The 16,793-nt window shown below is 41.0% G+C and overlaps 2 long non-coding RNA genes across 2 annotated transcripts in view; both read right to left on the reverse strand.

The window, feature by feature from the left end:
* Positions 1 to 16,793, reverse strand: part of LOC126078246 (uncharacterized) — a 562,403-nt gene that overhangs the window by 450,968 nt on the left and 94,642 nt on the right. The gene's annotated exons all lie outside the window — the stretch shown is intronic.
* Positions 1 to 16,793, reverse strand: part of LOC126078206 (uncharacterized) — a 191,356-nt gene that overhangs the window by 172,302 nt on the left and 2,261 nt on the right. The gene's annotated exons all lie outside the window — the stretch shown is intronic.

Raw genomic sequence — 16,793 nt, forward strand, 5'->3', positions numbered from 1 at the left:
TTGAATTTTTTCTTTAGTCCTTTCAGCTTAAGAAATGCCAAGTGTGTTCCTCCCTTTTGGTTTTCTAACCCCAGGTCTTTCACATTTCATTATAATGCTTTGTATTGTAAGTTATTTTTTCTTTCTTTCATTATTTCTTCAGTTTGCTTTAGCTACTTTACATTCAAGAGCAATTTTCAGAGTCTCTTCTGGCATCCATTTTGGTCTTTTCTTTCTTTCCTGTCTTTTTAATGGCCTTTTGCTTTCTTCGTGTATGATGTCCTTGATGTTATCCCACAACTCCTCTGGTCTTCAGTCATTAGTGTTCAATGCATCAAATCTATTCTTCAGATGATCTCTAACTTCAGGTGGGATATACTCAAGGCCATACTTTGGCTCTCATGGTCTTATTTTAATTCAGCTTCAACATGAACTTGCATATGAGCAATTGATGATCTGTTCTGCAGTCAGCCCTGGCCTTGTTCTGACTGATGATATTGAGCTTTTCCATCATCTCTTTCCACAGATGTAGTTGATTTGATTCCTATGTATTCCATCTGGTGAGATCCATATGTATAGTCACCATTTCTGTTGTTGAAAAAAGATATTTGCAATGAGGAAGCTGTTGCTCTTGCAAAATTCTGTCATGGAACCATTTCTATCACCAAGGCCATATTTTCCAACTACCAATCCTTCTTCTTTGCTTCCTACTTTCACGTTCCAAACACCAGTAATTATCAATGTATCTTAATTGCAAATTTGATCAATTTCAGACTGCGGAAATTGGTAAAACCTTCAATTTCCTCATCTTTAGCACTAGTAGTTGGTGGGCAAATTTGAATAATAGTCATGTTAACTGGTGTTCTTTGTATGTGTATGAATAGCATCCTACCACTTACACATTGTACTTCAGGATAGATCTTGAAATGTTCTTCTTGACAATGAATGTGATGCCGTTACTCTTCAATGTGTCATTCTTGGCATAGTAGACCATATGATTGTCTGATTCCAAATGGCCAATGCCAACTCATTTCATTCACTAATGCCTAGGATATCAATCTTCATGTGTTCCATTTCCTTTTTTACAACTTCCAATTTTTCCTAGATTCATACTTAGTACTTTCCTTATTCCAGTTATTAATAGATGTTTACAGCTGTTTCTTCTCATTTTGACTCATGCCACATGAGCGAATGAAGGTCTACTCCATCCATGTCATTAAGGACAACTCTACTTGGAGGAGGCAACTCTTACCCAGTTTTATTTTGAGTGCCTTTCAACCTGAGGGGCTTATCTTCTCCTTGTATATCAGGCAGTGTTCTGCTGCTATTCTTAAGGTTTTCATTGGCCATTTTTTCAGAAGTAGACTGCCAGGTCCTTCTTCCTAGTCTGTCTTAGTCTGGAAGCGCCACTAAAACCTGCTGGTATTTGAAAATACCACTGTTACAGCTTTCAGCATCACAGCAATACACAAGCCACAACAGTATGTCAAACTAACAGACAAGCGGTGGATTAGGGAAGTAACAGGCTACAATTCACTATCAGGATCAAATTAGAAATAACAGGATACAGGGTACAATTTGTCAATCAAAATAGCTTCCATCCAGTAGAATGCCCAGCTTATTCTTGGCCGTGTTTGCAGGCAAACCTTGCTCTTGGTCTCACCACCGACCCTGCTTAGGCCTGGGCTCTCCCACAGGCTCCCACTAAGGCAAGTTTGGGTCTAAGAACAAGTGCCCGAAGGCACTCCACTTCGCTAGCAAGCCTGCTGTCTGCAGGTGCTCAGCTCTCTCACTTCAAGGGTTGGGAAGCTCACTGCAGCCCTCTCACTCTACTGCCCCTAGTGCTGCTGTGCCATCTCATGCCATGTCCTGCTATCTCCAATGTTATAGCTCTCTCTGTCTCCTAAGTCCAGGAGGCTCTTGGCACAGGAATCCCAGGTCCAAATGATGTGTTCCACAATGGCTCTTCTTCTTGGTGGTAGTGAGGTCCCATTCTATCTCTGTGGGATTGACTCTTTTAAGCCTAATAGGATGGCAAAGCTGACCAATCACCTTGGTAGTCCATAGGCACTTTATCTGCATAATCACTGTTGAGTCTGTTCAAGAGTTTTACATGCCTTATTTGCATAGCTCCAGCCAATCATTCTGTGGGAGCTAAGAGATGATGGCTAGAAAGGCTATAAAAAATCAATTCACTGCACCACAGATGGCATCGCTTACTTTATACATGTTTTATTCCAGGTGCTTTCTTGTATATTTAGTTCATTCTAATGGGCATGAAATGTGCAACATAAATATTGAATCTGTGTCAAACTTGTTTAATCTGCTATTCATCAGGTGATGTGCCCTTCAAAATCCAGTATTCAGAAGGACAATGGCTTGACTATTCAGCAGGTTTGTTAATGAGGGCCCCTGAGTCTATGTGCTTCAGCCAATATCAGGCTCTGTAGCAAAGTGATGTTCAGCTTAACTTCACATTGTCCAATGCTGTAGGTAGTTTACTAATGTGACAGTGGATGGCTACAGTACTCCTTTGGATTTGCCACATTAGAGATGGACTGTTCCATCGGTGAACAATTCAGAGCAATATCTTTTGTCAAGGCCCTCCGCGGGCCAATAGCTTGGGTAAACCAGCAGATGATTACATCTCTGTGCCTACTATCTCTTTGTGCTGTTTGTTAAGGCCTCAGCATCCAGACTTTGTCCTCAAATAAATGTACCATTTCTCTTTCATATGGGAACCTTTTTGCACTTGCCAACTTTATAGAATTTTGGTTCAGAAAAGACAGTTTGCAGGATGAGACGTCATCACTATTTCTTCAGTTTGATGATGTCTAAGTCTTTTTTTTATGTATTAGGGTTCAATAACACCAATGCAGTAACATCTCAAAGGGCTGTACTCTTGAGAGTTGGAGGAAATTCTTAAGTAGAAAAGCCCAGGGCCCACTGAATAAAGAGGGGATTTCATTGCCAAAGGCCACAAGCACCTGTAAGATTGACTAGAAGCACCTGTAATCTCACGTTTTTGAAAGAGGACAAAGGCAGTGCTTATTGCACACTTAAATGAACTGCTTCCAGGGCCTCCATTCAAACGTAGCTGCATTTTCGGTGACTTGATTCAGAAACTGTATGAAAATTCTCAGGTTAGAAATGTGTTGTCACCAATACTAAAGATGTCAATGAGATGTGGGGCGTCCTTGTTCGTCATCGTGTGTCACAGAAAGAAAGTGAGTCTCCTGAGTTATTTGTAGGCCCAGATCCCAAGCCTGAGCTGTTTTAAAAAAAACTGTCAAGGTATTCTTTATTACTTTGTGTAATGAAAAGCTTCCAAATTTCTTAAGTCCCAGTCAATGACTCTAAATCAAGGGTGCATCCAATAAAGGTATCACTGAGAAGGCGGCGTCCTTGGGCGGGATAAACGGTTAACATGTTCAGCTGCTAGCCAAGAGGCCGGAGATTTGAGTTCACCCAGAGGCCTTTGGGGAAATCCCGGTGGCGTAGTGCTTAAGTGCTCTAGCTGCTAACCAAAGGGTTGGCCATTTGTATCTGCCAGGTGCTCCTTGGAAACTCTATGGGGCAGTTCTACTCTGTCCCATACGGTCGCTATGAGTCAGAATTGACTCGACGGCACTGGGCTTGGTTTTTGGCTTAGAGACCTTTGGAAGAAAGGCCTGGTGATCTACTTCTGAAAAGTTAGCGAGTTCTACTCTGACACACATGAGGTCACCATGAGTCAGAACCCATTCAGTGACAACTGGGTTTTAATGAGAAATGCGGGCAAGAATAAAGAAGAACGTATGAATTTCTAGTAAGGCAAGTAATATCAGGTTAGACATGCTTAAGGCCAGAATTCTGTCCATTTTCATGGTTAGAACACCCCTTGATTTCTGAGCCTAGCCAAGGCTAACCTTGTTTCAGCTTGAGAAATCTGAGTAGGGAATGTCCAATGCCTAGGTCCATACTGCCCTAACAAGATATAATTGTGGGCTGTGTGATCTTTTCTCCCAAAAGTCTCTTCCAGGGTAAGACTCCTGGTAGTGTCAGTATGAGAAGAGTGAGAAAGTCTTCCTGTAGAAAAGAAGTATGAAAATGACAAAAATATTAAAAATAAATATTTGAAGTCCTAGGAAATAAACAAAAGCAAACAGATATTTGAGAAGAATTTTAATCTTAAAAGACTACTGTCTTAGTTATCTAGTGCTGCTATAACAGAAATACCACATGTGGATGGCTTTAGCAAACAGAAATTTATTCTCTCATAGCTTGGGAGGCTAGAAGTCCAAATTCAGGGCACCAGGTCTAGGGGAAGGCTTTCTCTCTCTGTTGGCTCACAGGAAAAGTCCCTGTGTCCTTTCAACCTCTGTGGGCCCGACATTCCTTGGAGATCTACATGTATCTTGGCACCAATTTTCACCCTGGCTCTAGGGGTTCTCAGTGCAGGGACCCCATGTCCAAAGGATGCACTCCACTCCTGACTCTTCTTTCTAGGTGGTAGTCAGGTCCCTCTCTCTCTGCTCACTTCTCTCTCATTTTATTTCTTGTAAGATAAAAGGTGAGGCAGGACACACTCCAGGGAAATTCCCGTTACATCAAATCAGGGCTATGACCTGTGTAAGGGTGTTGCATCCTACACTAATCCTGCTTCATTAACATAACAAACATAACCTAATCCTCTTTAACATAACCTAATCCTGCCTCATTTACCACAGGCAGAGATTAGGATTTACAACACATAGGAGCACAATTACATTAGGTCACAAAAGGGAGGACAACCATACAATACCAGGAATCATGGCCCAGCCAAGTTGACACATATTTGGGGGTGGATACAGGCCAATTCATGACAATTACTACTACATGACATTATTCCTACTACAAACTACCAGTTTGTGGCCTTCTTATTTCCTCTTAAGTGTGGACTTGACTCGTGACTTGGTTTTAATGAATTAATGGTGTGAGACTTCAGAGATTAGGTCATAAAAAGCACTGTGTCTTTCTGCTTTGTATTTTTCTCCCTCTTGAATCATTTGTTTCAGGAGAAGACAGCTGCCATGTCATAAATACATCCACGTGTGGAGAGGCCCATGTGGTGAGAAATGGATGCTTCTGACAAACATCCAACAAGGAACTGAAGCTTTCTGACAACAACCACATGAGTGAGCTTGAACACAGGTCCTCCAGCACTAGTCAAACATTCAGATTATTACAGTCCCATCTGACAACTTGACTGCAACCTAATGAGAAGCCTTTAGTGAGAACTACCCAGCTAACCTGCCCTGGAGTTCTCATCCTCAGAAACTGTTGGGGATAATACGTTTGTTGTTTTAAACTGCTAAATTCTGGTGTAATTTGTTCTACAGCAATAGATGACTACTACAGACATTGTACCTGAAAATGTGATGCTGCCAGAACACAAACTTTAAAATGTGAAAATGTCTTTGGAACTGGGCAGTGGACAGGAGCTAGGAGGACTCAGATAAAAATATTAGTCAACATTTGAATTCTTGAAGAAATTATTTGGAAAAGCAAGATGTCTTTTGATGAGGCTGTGGGTGAGGGCTTAAAGGAAAGTTAGGGAAACCTTATTGGAAACTAAAGGAAAGAGGGTTTTGATAAAGTAGTGACAGAAAGTTTAGCAACACTATTGCCTATAGCAATATGGGAAGTAAAAAATGTGCCTAATAAACTGGGCGACCTAACTAAGGAGATGTCTAAGCCAGCTATTAAAGGAGCCATGTGTTCTTGCTGCTCGAAATAGATTTCCAGAGAAGTGCTGAAGAAAAAGCTGTTAAACTAAAAGGATCCAGGATTTCCTGATTTTGAACATTTCCAGTCTCTCCAAATGGCAAATACTGTTAAAATTCAGAAATGACTTCCTAGAAAGATCAAATCCAAGGCACTCTCAGGGAAGCATAGTTTAAAGATGAAGCTGAGGATTAGATTATAAGATCCTTTGCTAAAATCTCAAAAAGCTCAAGTTAGTGTCTCAGAGTACAGTTTAGTCAGACAAAAGACCTTCAAAAGAGTTATGGGTGTGTCTCACAGATCTTCCCAAACAGTAAGGTTCCTAAGACATATAAGGATGTCCATCCTCAGCAGTCTTAGCTGAAGCCTTAGGTAGAGAAGGGCTTATCTCCAGGAGATTTGTGGCTGTGGATTTTGTCTAATGGAATGAACCCAGCAAAGTTTTTCATAAAATTAGTTCAGCGGGAACAGCACAAGTTTTGAATGAAAGGAGCAGAGACAGTACTGAATAAAAACCAGCCTGTGGAGCCGTAAATTCTACTGGCAGGAAGCGGAATGAAAAAAGTATGCAACTACAAACAACCGTAAAATGATAGATGACTCAGAATGTGGAGCTAATATTCCAGAGTATAGAGTCAAGGGCCATGGAGAATTATTCCCATGCAGGAGTATGACTGCATCATAACCAGAGAACTTCCAACATTTGCCTGGATTTCAGCATTCTTATGTGGCTCCTTTGTGCTTCCCATTTTCCTTTTTTTTTTTTTTTTAATGTCCACAGAGGCTATCCTATGTCTGTTCCCCCGTTGCATGTTGCGTGTATGTGGGAGCAGATAACTTTCTCTTTAGTTCAAAGGTCTTCAGATCATGGGGAACTGTACTTGAAGGGCTGTACTCAAATAAATACACGCCAGGAGGTTTGACACACTGGAACCTGGAGGCTAGAATATCCATGAATCCATATTGATATACATAAATGATTAAAAAAACAAACAGTGGGGGGGGGGGAGAATAGACAAGCCGATACAGAAAAATTCCAAATAATTTCTGTATCTATTATGCCTTCAAGGAAGTGAAGCATAACTCCCTACCCTTTAGGTGTGGGTTTCACAAAGTGACTCACTTCCAAAGAGTACAGTACAGACAGTGGAAGTAAAAAAAGTAACTTCACAGTGAAGACACCTAGGAGATACTGTCTTAGCCAGGGAAACATTATTTTAGTCAGTTAATCAAGGTTAACCTCATCACTGATAAGTTGATATTGCATACAATTGGTAAGTTGTTGAGATATGTCTGTGGTCTTCTTCCCAAAAACTCCTAGCCCCCATCTAACCTGAGAAAAACATCAGCAGAACTGAAATTGAGAAACAGCCTACAATATACCTGACCAGTACTCCCTGAAATTATTAAAGGTCATCAAAACAAGCAAAGTCTAAGAAACGGTAATAGCCTAGATGAGTCTACGAGACATGACAACTAAATGTAATTTGGAATCCTGGAATAAAGAGACGCCATAGGCAAAACTAATAAAATCTGAATAAAGTACCGGAAAGCCAAACCCGCTGCTGTGGAGTCGATTCCAACAAAGAGCGACTCTATAGGACAGAGTAGAACTGCCCTGTAGGTTGCCTAGACTAAATCTTTACGGAAGCAGACTGCCACATCTTTCTCCCACAGACCGGCTGGTGGGTTGGAACTGCTGCCTTTTTGGTTGCAGTTTGTGGTTAGCAACCAAGCACTTCAACCGCTATGCCACCAGAGCTCCGAATAAAGTATGTAGATTAGTTAATTATGATGTATCAACATTGCTTCATTCGCTGTGACAAATGTACAATAGCAGTAATATAAGATGTTAACAGTACATAAATCTAAAACTATTCTAAAATTGATTTTAGAAGATGTTGTTGTTAGGTACCGTAGAGTCGATTTTAACTCATACCCACCGTCTGTACAACAGAACAAACAGTGCCCAGTCCTCTGCCATCCTCACGATTGTTCTTATGCTTGAGCCCCTTGTTGCAGCCACGGTGTATTTTGAGTGCCTTCCAACCTGAGAGGCTCATCTTCCAGCACTGTATCAGACAACATTTCGCGGCTATTCATAAGGTTTTCACTGGCTAATTCTTTTCAGAGGTAGACTGCCAGCTCCTTCTTCCTAGTCTGTCTTAGTCTGGAAGCTCAGCTGAAACCTGTCCACCACGGGTGACCCTGCTGGTAATTTGAAGACCATTGCCAGAGCTTCCAGGATCACAGCAACACGCAAGCCCACACAGTAAGACAAATTGACAGACACAAAAGATAGTGTTCACAAAAGGAATAGGGAGTACAAGAAAAAGTGACCTACCCTTCATTTTTCCCAGGTGTTGCCATCAATGGGGTGGACAGAGCCATAAAGTTGAGAAGAGATGGAAATCTCAGAGATGGCACAACACTTCTGAGCTCTCCTCTCCTTCAATGCCTCCTCCACCCGGGAGCCTAGCCCCTGTGAGTCCAGAGTTGTTCAGAGGAATCTTCATCCCCATAATGATGCCCAGACTCTGGGTCAGCTATCTAGGCCAGCCTTACCACGCAAACCCCTCCTGAAAAGCTCACTCAGAATTCGACGGTAGAGCGGGGGCGCCCCCGTGTGGCCACAAGGCCGGTAGCGCAAAATCAGAGCACCCCTTTTGCCTACCCATGTGTTTACCCCTTTTGGTTTTCTCCATCATTTTTGTTTCCCATTTCATCTATTAGTATCTCAAGGAAGCGAACATGGCAAGTAAAATAGTGAAACCCTAAATATCTGAAAACTTCTTTAGGCTATTGTACCACTTACATTTGGCTTCCTATAGAATTCTGTGTTGGAAATACTTCTCCTTCCAATCTGGAAGGCATTGTTTCAATGTCTTCCAGCTTCCAGAGATGCTGCTTTTTGTTCCTTCCTGATGTTTTCAGCATCTCTTCTTTTCCAACTTCTTTCTGAAATTTCATTGTGATGTGTCTTGGTGTGGATCTATTTTCATTTAATATAGTAAGAACTTAGTTGGGGCCATTTAAAGTGTAAATTTTTGTCTGTAAACACTAAGGCATTTACATGAATTATTTTCCATCATTTCCTGCTCTCAATTCTTTTTGAAACTTATATTATCAGGTTGTTGGAATGCCTTGATTTATGGTATAAAATTTTTGCAGTTTTTCTCTCTTCTTTGCCATCAATTTTCCATCTTGTACTACTTTGTGGGAAGTATAACTTTTATCTTCTAAATCATCTATTGATTTTTTCAATTCTATGATCCTATTTTTAATTTCCAAGAGCTCTTGTTTCCTGATTGTATATAATGCATTACTATTTCATAAATGTCATATCTTTTCTTACATCATTTAGATATTACAGATAATAGCAGTAGGGGACCAATTAGGTTTCCCGGTTATCTGCTTTCGTGATATCATGATGTTTTCCCTCTCAGCACTTACCTCAGTGGTGATTTTACATTTATCTTTGTAACTTTTTTTAATAAATGCCCATCTTCTTCATTCATGCAAGTTTCATACCTTGAGGGTCCCCCTTTTAGTTTTCACTGTATCTCCGGTATGTATCAGAGTTCTTAACTCACCAAAAGCCTCAAAATACATGCTGGATGACTTTAGTGTGATTTGGGGATTTAGTCAGACAGCCCCTTGATGCCCTGAGCTCTGAGCCTCGGAGTCCTCGGTCATGGAATATTCTGAGACCTTGAGACAGTCCACTTGCATGGGATGCAGAGTCTTCATGCCTATCTGGGGGACAGGGAATCGATGGAAGACGAGTCACCAAGGCCTCTGAGAGAAAATGCCCTGGGTTCAACCTCAGCCCCACCACCTCCTTAAGGACCCTGAGTCTCCCTCTCCCTATTAATAAAAAGGAATGACACATAGGCTACCTTATGACTTTTACATAGAGGGTTAATTTGACGGTCTTTGTAAAATACATGGTGTTATTGCCTGACACATATTAAGTGTTCCACTGTTTGTAGCTGTCATCACTATATTGTTTACAACATTTAGGTTGTTTTTATTCTTTTGCTTTTATGAACTACAATTCAAGGGCCATCCTTATATATATAATTTTGAAAACATCTGTCGCTTAGTTATCTAGCGCTGCTATGACAGAAATACAGCAAATGGGAGGCTTTAACAAACAGGAATTGATTTTCTCACACTTCAGGAGGCTAGAAGTCCGAATTCAGGGTGTCAGCTCTAGAGGGATGCTTTCTCCCTCTGTTGGCTCTGGAGAAAGGTCCTTGTCTCTTCTGAGCTTCTGCTCCTGGGCAATCTTCATGGGGCTTGGCATCTCTCTTCCCCCATCTCTGCTTCTCTCACTTGCTTTTTTAATCTCTTTTTTATCTCAGAAAAGACTGATTTAAGACACACCCTACACTAGTCCTGCCTTATTAACATAACAAAGAAACTCCCTTCCAAATGGGATTATGACCACAGATATAGGGGTTAGGATTTATAATGCTTATTTTGGGGGGACACAATTCAATTCATAACATTCCACCCACTGCCCCCCAAATTCATGTCCTTCCCACATGCAAAATACATTCATCTCATCACGTCATCCCCAAAGTCTTAAATCAACTCCACATCTCACCTCTGAATCATCTAAATCAAATATGGGTGAGACTTCAGGCATATTCCATCCTGGGGCAAAATTCCTCTTCATGTGTGAACCTCTGAAATCTAGAATACAAGTTATCTGTTTCCAAGGTATAATGATGGGACAGGCACAAGGTAGACATGTCCATTACAAATGGAAGAAACTGGAGAGAGAGAAGGGATAAAAGGCACCAAGCAAGTCCAAAACTCAGCAGAACAATTTACGTTACCTCTCGAGACTTGAAAACAATTCTGCCTTCTTTGGGACCATCTGGGCAATGGCCCTGCCCTCTGGATTCTGAGTGGAGGCCTCTTGGCCCTGGACTTAAGGTCCCCCTTCTAGACAAACTGAGATGGCAACTCCACTGTCTTGGCTTTGGGTGGCCCTATTCTTCTACTCCATCTGAGTGTCAACTCCATACCCCTGGGCCCCAGCAGTGTCTGTTCTTCTTTCCCTTGGGCTAGGCAGTCCTGCTCCCTCAGCTTTGGGCAGTGGCCCCATCCCCACGGCGTGAACAGCAGCCCCCTACTGTGGAACTGATTTGGTGAAGATCTCTTCTAAAACTAGGAGCGCATGGCTCCACCCTTTGAAACCGATGCAGCCCTGCTTCCCATGTTCCTTTCCACAGTACTGCTCATCTCCAAGCTGCTCCAAGGATTGTCCTTTTCTTAGAGGACAACAGATGTAGATCCTTTGGACTCTTTCCTGCCTGTAGAATTCCAACGGGCAGACACTCTCTTTCCTTTCATTCTTTCTCTGCCTCCTGCAGTCTAAACTAAGGGGTTTTCTGCTCTGGTAATTTGTTAGGTCTGCTAGTCACAGGCCTAATCTCTTTAACAAAATGTTGTGTAGCTAAATCCTTGATGAAAATTCTAGACCACATGTCCTTTGTTTCTACGACAGAATTTTCCAAATCTTTAAGCTTTGTTCATTCTGCACAGTTCGTTTTTCAGTCCATCTCTTTCCTCTTGCATTTTACTGTAAGCAGCAAGGACAAACCACATGGCTCCTTTAAGGTCTTGCTTGGATAACTCCTCAGCTAAATATCCATGTCCATCACCTACAAGGTCTAACTTCCACCAAGCATTTGGACATAATCCAGGCAAGTTCTTTCCCACTGCATAGAAAGCATCACCCTCCCTCCATTGTCTACTCACATGCTCATCATCTTCTTTCCAAGTCTCACCAAACGCACATCTAACGTCCACGTTTCTAGCGACATTCCGTTGTGGCACCAGCTGTGTTCTCCGAGCCTTCTCTGTAGCTCTCCGCACTTCCTTCGGAGCCCTAACCAGGTGGCCTTTGGCGTCCATCATTCTGCCAGCAGTCTCTTCAAGGCAATCTAGGCATTTTCTATTCGGCACCTTAAAACTCTTCCACCTGTACCCATTACCCAATTCTAAAACTGCTTCACACTTCAGGTAACTGTTGGAGCAGCACCTCACTTCTTGGTACCAGATTCCTACGGGGCTGCTTCCTCTCTCTGTTGGCTCTGGGGGAAGATCTTTGTCTCTGAGCTTCTGCTCCTGAGCAGTCTTCACGTCGCTTGGCATCTCTCTTCCCCCACTTCTGCATCTGTTGCTTGCTTGTTAAATCTCTCTTATATCTCAAAAGAAATTGATTTAAGACACACCCTACTCTAGTCCTGTCTTATGAACATGTCAAAGAAAACCCTTTCCCAAATGGGATTATAACCACAGATACAGGGGTCAGGATTTACACACTTGTGGGGGGACACGTTTCAATCCGTAACAGTGTGTGGTTATCTTAGGATAAACCCCTAAAAGAGAAATTTTTGTGTCAACATGTAAACATGTTTAAATTGTTGAGATATTTACCAAAAATGTCCTTCAGAAATTTTGTACCAGTTTTTCATCCCATCAACCTCTATGACCTGTACTCTAGCCAACACTTTATTTTTATCTTTGCCAAGCTAAATTTTTATTCCCGTTTCTTATTCCACATTTGTATTTTTGCTCACATTGGTTTATTACTGATACATTTGTTTCACATTTGTATTTCTTCTTTTTCAAACTACTTTCTAGTAATCTTTGATCATTTTCTAATTGGGACTGTTAAGTGTTAAAATACTGAAGAATGGAGGCGGGAAAAATAAAGCAGCACTGACATCCACGAAGTGATCTGCCACTCCCACCTACACTTCAGGTTGTTAGAAGCTGGCCTGGTGCTGATAGCTGGGCCATGTTATTTTTCCGTTGGACATAAATCATCTTAAAAGACTCCAATATCAGACAAGGTCACTATGAGACCATACTGAATTGAGACAAAACCAGACTGCTTCATAATTTTGAATATTGTTACCAATTATACCTTCATCCTCACTCTAGTCTGCCCTCCTTAGAAATAAGATTTATTGAGATATCCAATCATGGGAATGCCCCGACTTCCTGACTGCATTCAATCTAGAGGAGACCTTGATTCCTTCTACCCTCCCCAACTGACTTGATGGCAATGGGTAAAATCACCCAAGGGAAGTCAAATCCTGTAATAGGTTCTTTCTCTCTCCCATATAAAGATGTCCCATGGTCCCCTACAGGGCGTATTCTCTCTTGCCAAAACATGTAATAAACACAACTTGTTCAACTACAGGTAAGGTCCCGGTGGTCTTTGGCTGAAGGGCATTGGCACGTTACTCTTTTGTCTGTCAAATTGTTTTGTGTATCTTTCAGTTTGATTATGAGCTTGTATTTGTGTATTTGTGAGTTTGTGTTTGCCATAGAGAAGTTTTTCATTTTTCTTTATAATTTTTCAACTTTGTTTCATGCTTAGAGAATCCTTTTCACTCCACAACTGTTAATATTTCATGTATATTTTCATCTAGGTAGAAACAATGAGGAAAAGGGGTCTGAGGGTGAAGGGAAACAGAAAATATTTGAATTTGAGAGAAGTGGAGAGGGCAATAGTTAAAGAATTATAACGTGGTAGAATTCAATGGTTTAAAGTCAATGTTTCATAATTTACCAAATATGTGTACAGGGCCTATAGGGTGTTTGATATATGTGATATTCAATAAATACATTCTCTTGGGCCAAGTGAAGACTTGTTTGCCTCCTTATGTTCATCCGGTTAAAGAAAACAATCACACCATGAATCCCAATACTTATACAAAGATTGGCACCAAGAATGGACATTTGTGAACACTTGTGACCTTAAGGTGAGACGTCATGTTTTGGCTAATGTCTATACGCTCTAGTTGTTAAATACCTATTAATTAAATTTTTATGGGCTCTCTGTATTTTGAGGATATGCCTGAGACCCATGTGAAAAAGCCACAGTTTTTAAAAAAGGGTAATTTTAATATATTTCAATCCATAAATCACAAGTATTATTTTAGGAGAAAAGATCAGCACACTCTAGACACAAAACAAAAAAAACCAAATCCACACCCTAGATTCATACTGTCAAATATGGCAGTACTGTCCAGTTGTGGCTACTTAAATTAATAAAATAAATTTAAAACTTCAACTACTCAGTTGCACTAGCCACATTTCAAGTGCTCAATAGCCACACGTGGCTAGTGGCTACTACAGCGGACAACATGGATATACAATACATTCGTCACAGAAAGTTCTTGACAGCGATGCTCTTGATGGTTTATGGACCTCGAGTCAGGTGCCTTAGATTCATTTGTGATGAGGAGCCCTTATCATTTCTCCCACAGACTGCATCACATTTCCAGCTGTCTGGGATATGGATCTACATTAAGCTGGTGTGTGACAAAACTAAAACACATCATGAGTGAATCTCTATGTGGTGCCTTCAGGCACAAATGTTCCCAGTTACAAAGAGGGAACATCGTTCCCTGCACCTCAGTTTTCTGACTGAGAACACTCTGTGCCATTAAATTTCTGGTGGTGAGTTCTCTTCTAGAAGGGCCCATGGGAAGAGTCCTAAGTTAAGCTTTGGGAGGCAGAGAGTTCAGCTCAGGGAGAGGGATTCTGGGAGGTGAAGAGGAGGCAAAGAGGCTGTGGCCATTTAGGGGACTCCCTGGTTTACTCAGAACAGCAGCTTTCAAAGTGTGATCTCTGGGACTCTTGAAATTACTGAGATCCTTTCACAAGATCCATGAAGTCAGAACTGTTATTATAACATTACAGGCAATCCCCAGGTTACAAATGAGATCTGTTCCTAAATCTGTCTTTAAGTCTAATTTGTAGGTATTCAGAACAGGTACATACGGTTCCTATTGAGAGTCAGTTAGTCAAATGTTTGTCTTACTATACAGTATACATTTTACCTTTCTATGCATATAAAACAATTAAACACTCCTAAATACACCAAAACATCTTAAACACGAAGGAACTTCACAAAGCAGTGCAGGCATTCCTTATTATGAACCATTGTATTTAACTCAAATAGGTTTTATGGCAGTCCATTCTTAAGTAACAACCAAAAACCAAACCCAAACCCTTACCGTGGAATCCATTCCGGGTCATAATGACCCTATAGGACAGAGTAGAACTGCCCCGTAGGGTTTCCGAGGAGCTCCTGGTGGATTCGAACTGTCGAGCTTTTGATTAGCAGTTAACCACTACGCCACCAGGGTTTCCTCTTAAGTACCAAAAGGGGGAAAAACAAAAACGAACAAACCCGTTGCTGTCTAGTTGATTCTGACTCATAGCAACCCTATAGGACAGTAAAATTGCCCCATAGAGTTTCCAAGGAGCACCTGGTAGATTTGAACTGCTGACCTTTTGGTTAGCAGCCATAGCACCTAACTACTATGCCACCAGGGTTTCCTCTTAAGCACCAGCTGTCCATAAATCTGATGTTCTTAACCTGGGAACTCATTGTACTAAGAAATAGTTCGTCTTTCTCACTGTGTTGGTACTTGCACTGATGTAAATCAGCTGTGAATGTAGCAAAAATCAAGGCTGTGTCATGAAACTTCAGTAGTAATTGTATTCTTCACCTTCACCAACCTGCAGGAAGAACACGAAAACCAAAGCAGTTTCACTTAAAGGTGTACTAACTGAAGCATTAAAAGTTATTAACCTTAGTTAAATCCTCTAGTCCACGTCTTTTCGTATCCTAGGTGATGAAGTGGGAAGTATATATAAAGCGCTTCTACATTCCTAAATATGATGTTTGGCTCAAGGAAAATAATTTGTGATCCGAACTAGCTTCTTCTCTCTCTTTTTTTTTAATGGAATATCATTTTCACTTGAAAGAAGGAATGACAGAGATTGGATGTTGGATACTTTATTCAAAATCAATAATTAGCTAGCCTGCCACTTTAAGAGAACCAACTGATAGTATTGTTGTCAATAATAAAACGTAGCCTCTGAAGAGATGAGAATATTGGAAAAGTTGTATCCACCACAAGTTGACAGCTTTCTAAACTTTACAAACTTTTCTGCTGGAATCAGTGGTAATACTAACAAATGTGACTTGCTGATATTTTGTAATGAAATGTGTCAACCCTGGAAGATCTGCACACTCAGTGACCTAATGCATCAGTTAACAAATTCACGCCTTAGGACAAGGTTCATTCAATGTGCAAAATGGACCTATGTGTTTTAATGAACAGAATACAAAATATTCAATAATAGGGTTTCCGATTGCAACTAACCTTTAAGAAACGACCGCTTCTGTAGCTTTAGTGAAGTATCAGAGGTGAACACTCACAATTATTTGGAAACGGAATTAAAAGTGCTCCTCCCTTTGCCAACTTCATATTTGTGTGACACTGGAATTTTTTGTATCCACCGCAACCAAAATAACGGACTGAATGCAGAAACAGATAAGAAAATCCAGAAGCCTTTTATTGACACAGATAGGAGACATGTAAAGATGTAAAAGCATCCACTCTTCTCACTACATTATTTTGGAAAAAAATTATTTTTCATGAAAACATACTATGTTAAATTTTAACGGGTTATTATTTTAATTTAAAATTTTAATTCTGCTTCAATTGCTCGTATGGTTAATATCGGTAGATGTAATCCACAAACAAAATCTCTTTGAGTTCCTCATTAATTTGTAAGAGTAATAGAAATTCTAAGGAACCCTGGTGGCTCAATAGTTAAGCTCTTGGCTGCTGCCAAAGGTTTGTGGTTGAACACACCAGGCGCTCCGCAGAAGAAAAGACCTGCTGATTTGCTCCTTTAGAGATTAAAAAATAATAATTTTTGTTTGTTTGTTTTTTAAGCCTAGAAAACCCTATGGGGCAGTTCTACCGTGTCATATAGGGCCGCTATAAATCCACTCCAGGGCACACAACATCAACAATGTAGAGATTCTGAAATTAACAAAAACCTCTGACTTAAGCAGGTCCTGGCCCAGGATTTACGAGACAGTGTAGTAAAGAAGGGTAGGTCAGGGCAAAGTCCCAAGTCCCTCGGCAGGCACTCAGGTCCGATGGCGGTGTCAGGGGTGGGCTGCCCTAGTGTTGGGGATTCCCCGTCTCCCCAGAGTTTCGCTTCTCCTT

Source organism: Elephas maximus, chromosome 1 (genome assembly GCF_024166365.1).
Source record: "Elephas maximus indicus isolate mEleMax1 chromosome 1, mEleMax1 primary haplotype, whole genome shotgun sequence".
NCBI lineage: Eukaryota > Metazoa > Chordata > Mammalia > Proboscidea > Elephantidae > Elephas > Elephas maximus.